Source organism: Geotrypetes seraphini, chromosome 2 (assembly GCF_902459505.1).
Source record: "Geotrypetes seraphini chromosome 2, aGeoSer1.1, whole genome shotgun sequence".
Taxonomy (NCBI): domain Eukaryota; kingdom Metazoa; phylum Chordata; class Amphibia; order Gymnophiona; family Dermophiidae; genus Geotrypetes; species Geotrypetes seraphini.
The window spans coordinates 98700713-98715336 of record NC_047085.1 but is presented as its reverse complement, the minus strand read 5'-3'; the positions used below and the strand labels follow the sequence as shown (position 1 = coordinate 98715336).

At 41.8% G+C, this 14624-nt stretch overlaps 1 protein-coding gene across 1 annotated transcript in view; it reads right to left on the bottom strand.

Annotated features, from left to right (window-relative positions):
• The window catches only part of TRPA1 (transient receptor potential cation channel subfamily A member 1), a 199799-nt gene extending 189155 nt beyond the window's left edge, over positions 1-10644 (bottom strand). Inside the window, exon 1 of the mRNA XM_033929784.1 lies at positions 10527-10644. The gene's annotated coding sequence lies outside the window, so the exon portion shown is untranslated. The remainder of the gene's footprint in view (positions 1-10526) is intronic.
• Between the last annotated feature and the right edge of the window lie 3980 nt (positions 10645-14624).

Below are 14624 nucleotides of genomic sequence, written 5' to 3'. Positions count from 1 at the left end.
TTTTATTTTCGTAGTCAAAGATTTTCATTATTTGAATTTTGTTTCTTTGTAAATGTTGTATGTTATGTTTGATTAGTTATTGTTATAAGTACGGTGCTGAGAATAAATGTCCAAATAAGTGTTCTCGACTTTTTTTATTTATTATCCGTGTCACATTTAACCAATAACAACATGTACCAATAACAATAACATGTTTCATTTAACATATTGATATATATCACAGTAATGATGTATTTTATTATCTCTCATGTAATTTACAAACTTAAAAATGGGAAGTGAAAGGGTCTCATAAGTGGAATAGCCTAGGGCCTCTTTTCATCTAAATCCTGCCCTGTCCTTGACCACCCCCCAACCTATGCTAATAATGCAAACACACTCAAGATTGCATAGGCTTTGACCACCACACTGCCCTTAGATAGACTAGGCTTACCGTCCTGTCTTTTGTCTCACTTCCTCTTCCTCCCACTGGAGAGGAAACCATAAGATTAGCAGCAAGATTTTTTGAGCACTGGCTGCTGATGATGTGCCATCAATGTTCTATAAGCTGTGTGAAAGATGCTAAAAGAAATAGCCAATTAGTTACATTCCTCCCATGTATATCTATAGGCACTCCTTCCTCTAGGCCAGGGGTAGGGAACTCTGGTCCTCGAGAGCAATATTCCAGTCGGGTTTTCAGGTTTTTCCCAATGAATATGCACTAAAAGCAGTGCATGCACATAGATCTCATGTATATTCATTGGGGAAATCCTGAAAACCCGACTGGAATACGGCTCTCGAGGACCGGAGTTCCCTACCCCTGCTCTAGGTGAGTGACTTACGGCTAGGGTTAGCATATGAGTCCAGAAAAAGGAGGTCGGATTAAGACATCCAGATTTTACTTCTACTGAAAGCAATGGAAGTAAGGAGGACAGAGACATCTAGGCTTTATGTATATTGAAAGCAATGGAAGTAAAATCCAGATGTCTCAATCCGTCCTCCTTTTTCTGGAGCCATATGGTAACCCTAGACTTACCTAAATACTGAAATTTTCTCAATTGTATTTATTTATTCATTTTGAAATCCAATTTATTTGATTAAAACTCATAATATTTTTGCTACTGTTACTTATAACCCTTTGTTGTAAAACAAGAACTGTAGAGATCCCATTTCTCTCTGCTTTGCACTAGCGGCTAGCCACTAGAAAAGCAATGTTACAAATTTGCCCCTACTAAAGATGGCCACCAGTGTAGCCCACATAGGCAGGGCAACATACCCCATTTCAAAATGGTCCTGAGAAAGAAGTGATGTTACCAATTTGCCCCCCAATAAAGATGGACACCAGTGTCACTCACATAGTAAAACAGGACATGTCCTATTACTAGATGACTATTGAACAGGAAGTGATATGGCAAATTTGCCCCTACTAAGATGGCCACCAGTATAGTTCACATGGTAATAGCAATACAATATGCCCTCTTCCAGGATGACCACAACACTTACTTTATAAATGAAGATCTGTGCTGAGAATCCAGCTCTACTCTGCTGCTAACAGGAATAAACAGTATTAAATGACTACAGCTGCCTACCTGTATCTATATGGTGGGATTGCTCCTAGTGCAGCAATTATTTAGCTGCCCCTTCCCCCAGATACTACTAGTTTTTATTTATTTTTTTTTACTATAGATAGAAATTCCTAGCTCAAGCTCTGAGCAGCCCATGCTGCTGTGAAAAGGGGCTGAGCTCCAGATCTTACAGAGGAAAATTTGAAGAGGAAATTTCTCTCCTAGCACACAGGCACACACAAATATCTCTCTAGCATACCTGCTAATCTGCATACACTTTCTTCCAGATTGCTGCTGCATGAATCCTACAGCTACACTGTAGTCCCAGACTCTGTATCAAACACATGGAGCAAGGTACTGCAGCACAAGGCACAACCCTCTCCCTGTGTCTCATCCCATGTGCAGCCTTATTTATTTATTTATTTTTTACAGAATCCAGTGCTGAGAAGTACTGTATGTGCTGGCATATAGGACGCAGTGACATATAAGATGCACCCCCTTTTGTAAACAGATTTGTTTGGTTTTTTAATTGAATTTTGAATAAAGTATACAAAACATCATGAAGTGAATATCAGCGTACATAACAATAGAGTACAATATGCAACAATAAGATAGAAAAGTACTACCATCTCTAAAAGAAAATCACAGTATCATATCTAAGAACTATAAACCAGATACCCACGCACAAACTGTACCCCACCCCCATTGCACTATAATATGACCCCAACATGAGACATCCCCCTATTGTTTCTTCAGGAAGTCACCCCAACAAACAGTTTTTAAGGAAAAAAAAAACACTTATGCACGTGTACAGTACCCCCTCCCCTGCCAGGTACTGCTCAAAGCCCCCTTTCCTCCCAGGCTTTCCACCCTGTCCCCCCTCCCTGCCCTGTCTGTCCTACCTCCTCTGCCGCTGGAATCCCTGGTGGTCCAGAGGTGCAGCGGGCAGGAGCGAGCTATCAACACATTCAGTGGTGTTGCCCTGCCCCACTACTAACCCTAATGCATATTCATTAGGAGGTCTCAAGGCTCTAGAAGACTAATTGTATTTGTTGTAAAAATTGTTTTTCTGAATAACTCCCTGCAATAAAAACCTGAGTGCATCCATTGGCTTCACAGCAATATAATAAAAATACTGATCAAATACAATCTTATTGTAAAGAACAGACATTCCATGTGTTCTGACCTCTCCCTGGGGATTGTCAGGCAGTTTAAATCCAATACTTTAAGCATATAATATCACCAAAATAGACTCAGTTCTCCAATTCTTCTTTACTGTAGTAACTCAAACAATGAGAAAATGACTTACAGTTCAGTTGTGTGGAAGAACTGTAGTCTCTGTTACCAGATTCCACTCTCAACCAGGGCTCCCTAGACTCAGGGGAATGGGGAAAAGTTCAGAACATGCTGAGTGGATATTGTGATACATAATGGTGAATAGGTAGTAGCTAGAGTAAATTAAAGTGATCTTGAAGGCTGATCAGCCAGGGAAGAGAGAAGTGTGTGTGGTGGTGGTGGGGTTAAGGGAGGGGTGAGGGTGCTTGCTCAGCATGCTTGGAGAGCAAGCAACTAAAAGGAAGAGTCCCATAAACCACAGGGAGCTGTAATGTATACTCTAAAGGAGCCTATTTCAAAGAACTAAAGGATTACATATGAACATAGTGCTATCATACTGGGGCAGACCGAAGGTCCATCAAGCCCAGCATTCTATTTTCAACAGTGGCCTATCCAGGTAAAACAGATTGTACCCTGATATCCCCTCAGTTATCTCTTTTCCAAGCTGAAGAACCCTAACTTCTCTAGTCTTTCCTCATACGAGAGGAGTTCCATCATCTTGGTCGCTCTTCTTTGAACTTTTTCTAGTGCCGCTATATTTTTTTGAGATAAGGAGACCAGAACTGAATGCAATACTCAAGGTGAGGTTGCACCATTGAGCGATACAGAAGCATTATAACATTCTTACTCTTGTTAACCATCCCTTTTCTAATAATTCCTAGCATCCTGTTTTCCTTCTAGGCCGCAACTGCACATTGGGTGGAAGGCTTCAGCATATTGTCTACGATGACACCCAGATCCTTTTCTTGTGTGTTGACCCCCAAGTTGGTCCCTAGCATCCAATAACTATGATTTTGATTATTCTTCCCATTGCGCATCACTTTGCATTTATCCACCCTGACATGCATGCGTTAACAATGTTTTAAGGGCCCTTTTTACTAAGCTGCATTAAGTGCTAATGCAGTTTTAAAATGGCAAGCCATGGGATGTGGTTGGGCATGCTGTAGTAACTGTTAAATTTTCACATTTGTTTTTGTAGACGGGGGCATTTCTGGGGTGTTGAATGGTATTCCTGTGTTAACCAGTTAACACAGTTACATTAGCATGCACTAACTGGATAACATGTGGAGTAGAGTGGCAGTAGTTGTACACACAGTAAAAAAAAAATTTTAAACGATCCTCTGCTAATAGAAACATAGAAACATGATGGCAGATAAAGGCCAAATGGCCCATCTAGTCTGCCCATCCGCAGTAACCATTATCTCTTTCTCTCTCCAAGAGATCCCACGTGCCTATCCCAGGCCCTCTTGAATTCAGACACGGTCTTTTTTTCCACCACCTCTTCCGGGAGACTGTTCCACGCATCTACCATGCTTTCCGTAAAAAAGTATTTCCTTAGATTATTCTGGAGCCTATCACCTCTTAACTTCATCTTATGCCCTCTCATTGCAGAGTTTCCTTTCAAATGAAAGAGATTCAACTCATGCGCATTTACATTACATAGAAACATAGAAAATGACGGCAGAAAAGGGCCACGGACCACTGAGTCTGCTCTCCCCAATGACCCACCCCCCTAAATTCTTCCTTGAAGAGATCCCACATGCTTATCCCATTTTCTTTTAAAATCAGGCACGCTGCTGGCCTTGATTACCTGCAGTGGAAGATCATTCCAATGATCGATCAATCACCCTTTCAGTGAAGAAATACTTCCTGGTGTCGCCATGAAGTTTCCCACCCCTGATTTTCAACGGATGCCCTCTTGTTGTCGTTGGTCCTTTAAGAAGAAAGATATCTTCTGCCACCTCGTTACGGCCTGTGACATATTTGAACGTCTCAATCATGTCTCCCCTCTTTCTGCGCTCCTCGAGTGAGTACAGCTGCAACGTCTCTATCATATCTCCCCTCTCCCGTCTTTCCTCCAAAGTATACAGATTGAGATCTTTAAGTCTGTCCCCATCGCTTTATGATGAAGACCACACATCATTTTAGTAGCCTTCCTATCAAAGGTATACTGGAAGGTTCGATAGATGACGTGAGGGGGAGAGGGGAAAGGTGTGACAACTATGTTAAAAAATTAAATTTATTCTGTGAACCTATTGTGCTATATTTTACTGCTGTTTATGCATTTCAGCTGGACTGAAATTTAGATTGCCTGTTTTAAAATGCCTCTTCATTGATTACCTGTATTGGTTTCTAATCACGTGAAAAGGTTTATCTACTCTAAAGGATGAAGAAGAACATAAAGAAACAAGTATTAATCTAATGTCTGAAGGAAGTATGTAAGAGGAGACAATGCTGAAGGAGAATAAAGTGAAAATGAGATTTCCAGAGGCGTAAAATGGAATTTCAGACCTGCTGACAATTGAGGGCTAATTCCATGTAATGATTTCCCACAAGAAACCAATTAACTCATCTTAAACTGGTACGAAACTACATCCTTCTCAAAATCTTTTCCCTACGGTAAAATAAATTGATTTTATAACATTTTACTTTTTTACTTCAGTAGAATCTCAAAGTGCACTGGCATTAACAGAACACTATGGGGCTCATAATCAAAACTTAAAAATGTCTAAAAACCTATCTAAGTCAGTGCTTTGATGTCCTAATAGACAGGTCGTCCAAGTGCCGATAACCAAACTGACTTTCTGGACGTGTAGTGGGACTTTATGCCTCTGAAATCCACTGCGCACCCAGAGTTGAAAGGGGCATATTTGGAGGAGTGGTCAGGGCAGTATTTTGGTGGGATGTGACCCAACTTAGTCTTAGTCATAAGAACATAAGAAGTTGCCTCCACTGGGTCAGACCGAGGTCCATCTCGCCCAGCGGTCCGCTCCCGCGGCGGCCCATCAGGTCTGCGACCTGTGAAGTGGTTTCTGACCACTTCTATAACCTACCTCAAGTTCTATCTGTACCCCTCTATCCCTTTATCCTCCAGGAACCTATCCAAACCCTTCTTGAACCCCTGTACAGAGTTCTGGCTTATCACATCCTCCGGAAGCGCGTTCCATGTGTCCACCACCCTCTGGGTAAAAAAGAATTTTCTAGCATTTGTTCTAAACCTGTCCCCTTTCAATTTCTCCGAGTGACCCCTAGTGCTTGTGGCTCCCCACAGTTTGAAGAATCTGTCCTTATTCACTTTCTCTATGCCCTTAAGGATTTTGAAGGTTTCTATCATGTCCCCTCTAAGTCTCCTCTTCTCCAGGGAGAACAGCCCCAGCATTTTTAACCTGTCAGCGTATGGAAAATTTTCCATACCTTTTATCAGCTTAGTCGCCCTCCTCTGCACTCCCTCGAGTACCGCCATGTCCTTCTTGAGGTACGGCGACCAGTATTGAACACAGTACTCCAGGTGCGGGCACACCATTGCGCGATACAGCGGCATGATGACTTCCTTCATCTGGGTTGTGATACCCTTTTTGATGATGCCCAGCATTCTGTTTGCTTTCTTTGAGGCTGTCGCACATTGTGCCGATGGTTTCAGTGATGTGTCGACCATCACCCCCAGGTCCCTTTCCAGGTTACTCACCCCTAGCAGTGTTCCCCCCATTTTGTAGTTGAACATCGGGTTCTTTTTCCCTACATGCATGACCTTGCATTTCTCTACGTTAAAACTCATTTGCCACTTTTTTGCCCAGTCTTCCAGTCTCGTTAGGTCCCTTTGCAGGTCTTCACAGTCTTCCGTGTTTCTAACCCTGCTGCAGAGTTTGGTGTCATCAGCAAATTTGATAACCTCACATTTTGTCCCCGTCTCCAGATCATTAATAAATATATTGAACAGTAGAGGTCCCAGCACCGACCCCTGCAGAACTCCGCTCGTGACCCATTGCCAATCTGAGTATTGGCCCTTGACTCCAACCCTCTGTTTCCTGCCCGCTAGCCAGTGTTTGATCCATCGGTAGATATCCCCTTACACCTCGTGGTTCCACAGTTTTTTAAGTAGCCGTTCGTGAGGTACCTTGTCGAAGGCTTTTTGGAAGTCAAGGTAAATGATGTCTATGGATTCTCCCTTATCCATCTGACTGTTTATTCCCTCAAAGAAGTACAGCAAGTTCGTGAGGCATGACCTTCCCTTGCAGAAGCCATGCTAGCTCGCCTTCAGTTGTCCATTGTTTTCTATGTGTTCGCAGATTGTTTCCTTTACCATTGCTTCCATCATCTTTCCAGGAACCGAGGTCAAGCTCACAGGCCTGTAGTTTCCCGGGTCACCCCTTGATCCCTTCTTAAAGATGGGCGTGACATTTGCTATTTTCCAGTCCTCTGGGATCTCCCCAGTTTTTAGGGAGAGGTTACATATTTGGCGAAGTGTCTCTGCTATTTCGTTTCTCAGTTCTTTTAGTACCTTTGGGTGGATGCCGTCCGGGCCTGGTGATTTGTCGCGCTTTAGTCTGTCTATCTGTCTGAGGACATCCTCTTTGCTTACCTCTAGTCATCCTGCAGGGATAATCAAATGTTTTACTAGACATCCTGGATGAAACTTAGATGTTGTGAATTAGATGATGTGAAAACAGGTATAAGTAGCAAAAGGTTATCCAAAGTAAGCAGATAACCACTGTAGAGACAAAGAAAAGACTCCCACACTCCCCAGTATTCACTGACCCCCTCACACCCCCACAAAGATCAGAATAAAAAAAGTACATACCTGTCTCCAGAACATCAGCATCTGGTATAGGAAAGCCTAGCAGAGCTCCACACAGGTGTTTTAAATAGCCTGGGGGGTGGGGGGGGAAGTGGCTAGTGAGCCATAGACAGGAGTAGCAAGTCACATAAGCCACTCTAACCTCTACATTTATGGTGGAACATGTGAGCCCACCAAAACCCCCGAAAACCCTACTCTACTGCCATACAGGTGCCACCTGCAGCCATAAGAGCTTTTGGGGTTGTAGATAGGTAGATATAGTGGGTTTTGGAGTGTTTTGTGGGGGCTCACCATAACCTATAAGATGCTTACCTGGGACACGTTTAGTGAAGTTCATAGCAGTGCCTTCTAAGGTGCCCCACTGCTCTGTCACCAGGTCTGGGTGGCCAGTCCTTTACAAGATTACAATGTCCAAATGGTCTTGTTCTGGGCGTTTGGGACTTGGACAAAATTTTGATCAAAAATATAGTATAAAGATAGATGTTCTGGCAGTCTCGGCAACCGAATGGCCTGGACACCAGATAGATGGTGTTCGAAAAAGATGTATTGTGACTGTCGGCCCAGCACAGAGCATTTAGCACACCAGCCGAAGCTAAAAACCACTTGCACAGTTTTGTAAAAGAGGGCGGGGGAAGATTGATGGAAGAGGACACAGCTCAGATTGAATGCTCTGCACTGTTCCAATGTTCATAGGAACTCTATGACTGTCAGATCAGATCAGAGTATTCATCACGCCAGCCAAAGCTAAAAACCACTTGCACAGTTTTGTAAAAGGGGGCGGGGGAAGATTGATGGAAGAGGACACACCTCAGATTGCTGCCTTCCAAATTCATCCTTTGCTCCAGGATATTCAGAGCTGGATAGAGGAAGTAGTTTTCAGTTATGGTACGAGGTAGTACTAAGCTGTACTTGGATCATAACTCCTGGCTAGGTTTCCATTCAAACAGTGCAAAACAGATTTTCCAGGAGTTGTTTCATATTCACTTTCTCAGCCAAACGTAATTGCCTCTTTATGCCAATTGGGAGGTATAAGAACGGTTCCTTTTCATGCATATTGGTATTGTTCAAATGCTGCTAAAGTTTACCAACAGTAAAGACACCAACTGATTGTGATACATTGCTGGAGTTGCATAATTTAAAATGGATACAAAGAACAATGAAGCTATTAACCTTTATGTGCAATTTTGTGGTATAAGTTCATACATCTAGTAATTGACATCGTTTATTGTGAGCTAAAGTGGACCAACAAATTTAAGCATGTTTAAAATAGAGAAACAGAAATGAATTAGACAGCAGACACTTCTGGGGAGAGATGATTGCAAATGCTTTGCAAGCATGGGAAAAGTTTTGTTTTGGGTTGTTGCCTGTGCTTCTGGTAGTTTTGTTCCTTTTTTAATGATTTTTTCCTCCTTTTCTGAGTATTTGTTCATTTGTTGTTTAATGGTTCTTACATGCACCCTCTTTAGAAACAGTGCACACTATTATCGGTGATCAAGAAAACACAAAATCTGTGCATTTTTTCTGCGTGCTGCCATTAACAAAATTAAATGCAACGACATGGGATATGTCATTGACATTTTCCATGCCATTGCAATTGACAGCTTAGGATTTAGGACAGGGGTGGGCAACTCCGGTCCTTGAGGGCCGGAATCCAGTCGGGTTTTCAGGATTCCCCCAATGAATATGCATTGAAAAGAGTGCATGCAAATAGATCTCATGCATATTCATTGAGGAAATCCTGAAAACCCGACTGGATTCCGGCCCTCGAGGACCGGAGTTGCCCACCCCTGATCTAGGGTAACATATGGCTCCAGAAAAAGGAGGATGGATTGAGACATCTGGGTTTTACTTCCAGTGAAGGCAATGGAAGTAAAACCCGGATGCCTCAATCCATTCTTCTTTTTCTGGAGCCTTATAGCAACCCTAAGCCAGTGGTTCCCAACCCTGTCCTGGAGGAACACCAGGCCAATTGGGTTTTCAGGCTAACCCTAATGAATATGCATGAAGCAAATTTGCATGCCTATCACTTCCATCATATGCAAATCTCTCTCATGCATATTCATTAGGGCTAGCCTGAAAACCCGATTGGCCTGGTGTTCCTCCAGGACAGGGTTGGGAATCACTGCCCTAAGCTTATACCTAGTGCTTAGTATCTGACTTTCTTCATTCTAGCCTAATATCCAGTCTGTATCTAAAATTCCAGATGCTTGTCCCTACAAGGTTAATTATTGATTATGACACAACTGTCATTTAAGTCATAGAAGGTTAACTTAAAACACTTGTCACAAACTCCAAAATATAGGGATAGGGATTTGTATACAGTGCTCCCCCGGTCATTCGCAGTCATGATTCGCGGTCCCAGTCATTCGTGGTATTTTCTGACCGCGAATGACCGGGCAGGAGAGGGCAGCCGGAGCGCCGGCAAGTGAAGGAAATCACTCGCGGTATGCTCCGACCGCCTCTTCCTGCACTAAAGACAGACCTCACCAATCAGGAGCTGCATGTCAAAGCAGCTCCTGATTGGCGAGGCCTGACTTTAGTGCAGGAAGAGGTGGTCGGAGCATACCGCGAGTGATTTCCTTCACTCGCCGGCGCTCCGGTGCCCTCTCCTGCCTCTCCAGCTGCCCTCTCCTGTCTCCCCCGCTAAAAACCATATTCGTGGTTTTTCAACATTCACGGGGGTTTCTGGAACGGAAGCCCCATGAATATCGGGGGAGTACGGTACTTCCTTTCTGTAGCTTTACAACCACACTCAAAGCGATTTACATCCAGGTACTTCAAGCATTTTCCCTCTCTGTTCTGGTGGGCTCACAGTCTATCTAATGTACCCGGGACAGTGGAGGATTAAGCAATTTACCCAGGGTCACAAAGAGCAGCACAGGGTTTGAATCCACAACCTCAGGATGCGGAGGCTGTAGCTCCAACCACTGCGCTACACATCACTTTTCAGAAAAGATACAGTACGAAAAACACTGATGCACTTACTCTGAAAAGTACTGCGTGAAGATTGTTTTCCTATGTCATAATACCCCAAATTTCCTATCTTTAGTTCATTAACAAAGTACTTCACTTACTTTACAGAGGCTCAGAGAAGAGCGCTGTCATCGGCAGTGTCACGAAACGGATCAAATGAGCTGCACTATCAGTTCTGTTTTCTTTATTTCAGCAGCTTTTGTGCCTGCATGCAGCGTGACAAGAGCAGAAGTGTTCAAGTGAGCCTGGGGGAAGCTCCTTATAAGCAAAGGAGGGGCAGAGAGAAGGTGGGATCCTTTTTCATCAGCATCTTTAAAATGCCTTTTAAAAACAGAAGTAATGGGATTGCAAAGAGCAATTTTATAATATGAGATGGTCACTGGGGGGCATTTATTTACCTTTCTGCAGGGAGCCAATTACTTTTAATGGCTCATTTAAATATGATCATCCTTAGTATTAATATTTAGGGTCAGGAGGCAGAAAAAAGTAAACACTGAAAAGCAAAAAGAAGTACTAAAAATCTATACTTTAATTTATAACTTAAATGTTCCTGACCTTTTTAGCATTTTGTTTGAGAATTAACACACAGTCACTGTTATTGCCATCAGAAGAGAGAGATCACTGGAGAAGGACATTATGTTTGGGAAGATCGAAGAGGGCAATCAGATGGCTGGACATGTTGAAAACAACCATGGGGATGACGCTGGAGGACCTTTCTGCACTGACACAAAACAGATTTCTTTTTAGATCCGGAATTCGAGCCCAAATCTTTGGCACCTAACAACAACACAGCCATAAGAACTATTACTGCATAGCACGATGGCATGTACCACCTTGGGTGGGTGTGTTCATAAAGATGGTTACTGTACTGCCTCTGCTGACTGGCTGCCGCTGCTGTTTCAGGGGTTGGAGGGAGGAAGGGGGTTGTGGGTCAGGCTGTCGTTGCTGTCGCGGCTGTCGCTGCTGCTGGTTCAGAGACTGGAGGGAGGGAGAGTGTGTGTGTGTGGCGGGGGGGGGGTGTCGGGTCAGAACCAGCGGCTGCTGCTGCTGCTTTGGAGACTAGAGGGAGGGGGTTCAGGACTGGCTGGCACTGCTGCTGCTTCAGAGGCTACAGGGAGAGGGGGTTGTTGTGTCAGGACTGGCTGCCGCTGTTGCTTTGGAGACTGGAGGGAGGATGATTTTTTTTTTTTTTTGCCGGTTTGTTGAGAGTGCCGGTTGGCTGAACACAGTTAACTGGGATTCTGCTGTAATAAACTGGCATCTAAATGTAATAGTGCATAGTTTGAAGATGGGCAAACACATGGGCAGAGTCTGTGTAATGTGGATAGAGTGTAAGTTATTTCTTTTCAATTGTAGAATACTGAAATTGATGTGATCTTTACAAACCAAGTGCCAGAATGTATAAGTTTAAAGTTTTATTAAAATTTGTTTTGATCGCTTGTCACGTGTTTCTAGGCGAAGTACAAGATAAAAATTAAAAAAAATAAAAACAGAGTCATACAACTTAAAATTATTCTCATTAAACTATTTTAGACAATACGAGTATGTATACTAACTGGTACATAAGTGAAGCGGGGGTAGAACAACAATTTGTTTATAGAAAAGAAAGAGGTAACATATATGGGAAACACAATAAGGATAGGGGATGGAAAATATAAAGAAAGAAATAGAGATAACTTTTTTATAGTGGTGGGGAGGAGTTATAGGTTGAAGGCGTCTATAAACAGAAAGCTTTCCAGGTAACTTTTAAAACGCGTTAAGTTTTCTTCCTCTCTCAAGTATGTTGGCATAGCATTCCAGAGTCTAGGGGCTCCTTTTACGAAGCCACTCTAGCGCGCGCAACTTTTAATCACGCGCTAGCCGAAAAACTACCGCCTGCTAAAGAGGAGGCGGTAGCAGCTAGCATGGCCAGCAGTTTAGCGCGTGCTATTACGCATGTTAAACCGCTACCATGGCTTCGTAAAAGAATCCCTAGGTGTGTTCACGGAAAAGATATCTAGCCTTTGGGTTCCTATTATTTTCAGCGACGGGACCGTTAACAGCTTTTGATCCATAGATTGGAGAATATGTGAAGTAGGATATGGAATGAGTAATTTATCGATGAATTGCGGCTCTTTTGAGGATTGGGTTTTAAACGTTAGAAGTAAGGTTTTAAACGTGATTCTATAACTGGGAGCCAGTGATATTTTTCTAATAATGGAGTTACGTGGTCTTAACTCTTTGCGTTGTAAATAAGATTTATAGCGGTGTTTTGCACAATTTGTAGGCGTTTATTTTCTTCTTTTTTTTTTTTTGTAGTACTTATGAGTAAGGAATTGCAATAGGTTTTGCTATGATTAATGAATGAAGTAATATGTTTAGTGATTTTGGTTTGAAGAATTTGGAGATTGACCGAATCATTCTTAAGCTGTAAAAGCAAGATTTTACTGTATTGCTTATATGTTCATGATACAATAAGGCCAGTGTAAAAGATTGTGCCTAAAATATAGGTTGAATTTGCCTTGCTACACTAGTATTCTTCATTCTTGGTAGTTAAAAACAGGCATATTGGTTATAGAATTACTCTCTAAGTACAAAACATACATCCCTTAATACAAAACATAGGTATGGTATGCCTGCTTGATGGGGGGAGGGGGAAGGAGGAGAGGGAAGAGAGGAGGAGGGGGAGAGGGGATGGGGAGGAGGAGACTTTCCTTTTTAGAGATGCATTTGCAAGTTAATCTTTTATCTTATTGTTTTGTTTATTTTATTCCCCTCAAATGTCTTATTACCCTTTTGTATTTTCCATTGATGTCTCCTCTTTACTTTACAAATTGTATTTCATCCCTCCTTACCTCGTGTTTAACAAAGTTAATTTTTAGCACAATAAGTTTATTTATTAATTGTATGGACTGTTTTGTTACCCAACCTATGTAACTTTTTAAATGTACACCGCTTAGAAACTTTGTTTAAGGCGGTCAATCAAGTCATCTAATAAACTTGAAACTTGAAACTTGAGAGGGATGGGGAGGAGGAGGAGGAGGGGCAAGGATAAAAAAAAATGCCTCGGACTCCTTTTCCAGCAACTACAAGCACTAATGGATTTTCCCAAGGTATATATATCAAGCTCTCTTCAAGGAATTCTCGGGTTATAAATCACAGTTTCTTGAATTCACTTATCGTAAACATTTTTGTCCATCGGCCAGGGGTAGTTAATCCAACACGTTTGTCCTTAATTCGTAGGGGAGATCCTTGATAAAGCCATGATGTGGTGAAACATGTTGAATTAACTGTTCCTGGCCGATAGACAAAAATGTTTAAGATAAGTGTATAACGAAGATTGCACTTTAAGTAAATATATTTATGAAATGGTTTGCTTTTTTTTTTTTTAACTTTATTTAGTTTTTAATGCCAACAAAAAGTACAATACAATTTATATACAAATAATGATAATCAACCAAGGACTTATAATCAATCAGTATCTATACAAAAGATAAAAATTATTTATGAAATGTTTATAAAAATAAATTAAACTTAGGGCTCCTTTTACGAAGGTGCGCTAGCAGTTTTAGCGCACGCACTTGATTATCGCACGCTAGCCAAAAAACTACTGCCTGCTCAAGAGGAGGCAGTAGCGGCTAGCGCAAGGCATTTTAGCACGCGCTATTCCGCGCATTAAGGCCCTAACACGCCTTCATAAAATGAGCCCTAAGAGAGGCTAATAATGAACTAAGGATGTAAATCAGTGCAATGAGATTGTTTGAGCACTGAAGCTGGAAATGGTTAAAGTACATCTAATATGAAACTATTGAAAACCGTTTGCACAATATCAAAAATGGACACTACTTCTATATTCCAACTTTTTAATTAGATTCACTACTTAAATAATTGGATTTAATAGTATAACTGTTGACTTTTAATCACATTACATTAATTAACTTCTAATGAGGACAAGCTTCAGACTTAGGAGAACATGTTTCCCAAAATGGGATTACTTAAAGAGAGAAACACATTGCTCTCTTATCTCCTTATAACATCACCGGCTATTACCCCACCTCCCTACCAATATAGATAAATCAAATGTTTAATTCTCTATTTTTAAAAAAAATACATTACATTAATTTTTATAAATAAATAATTCTAAACACTATGGGGCTCATAATCAAAAGAAAAAAACGTCTAAAAAGTGGCCTAAATGGCTACTTGGACGATCAAAAAGC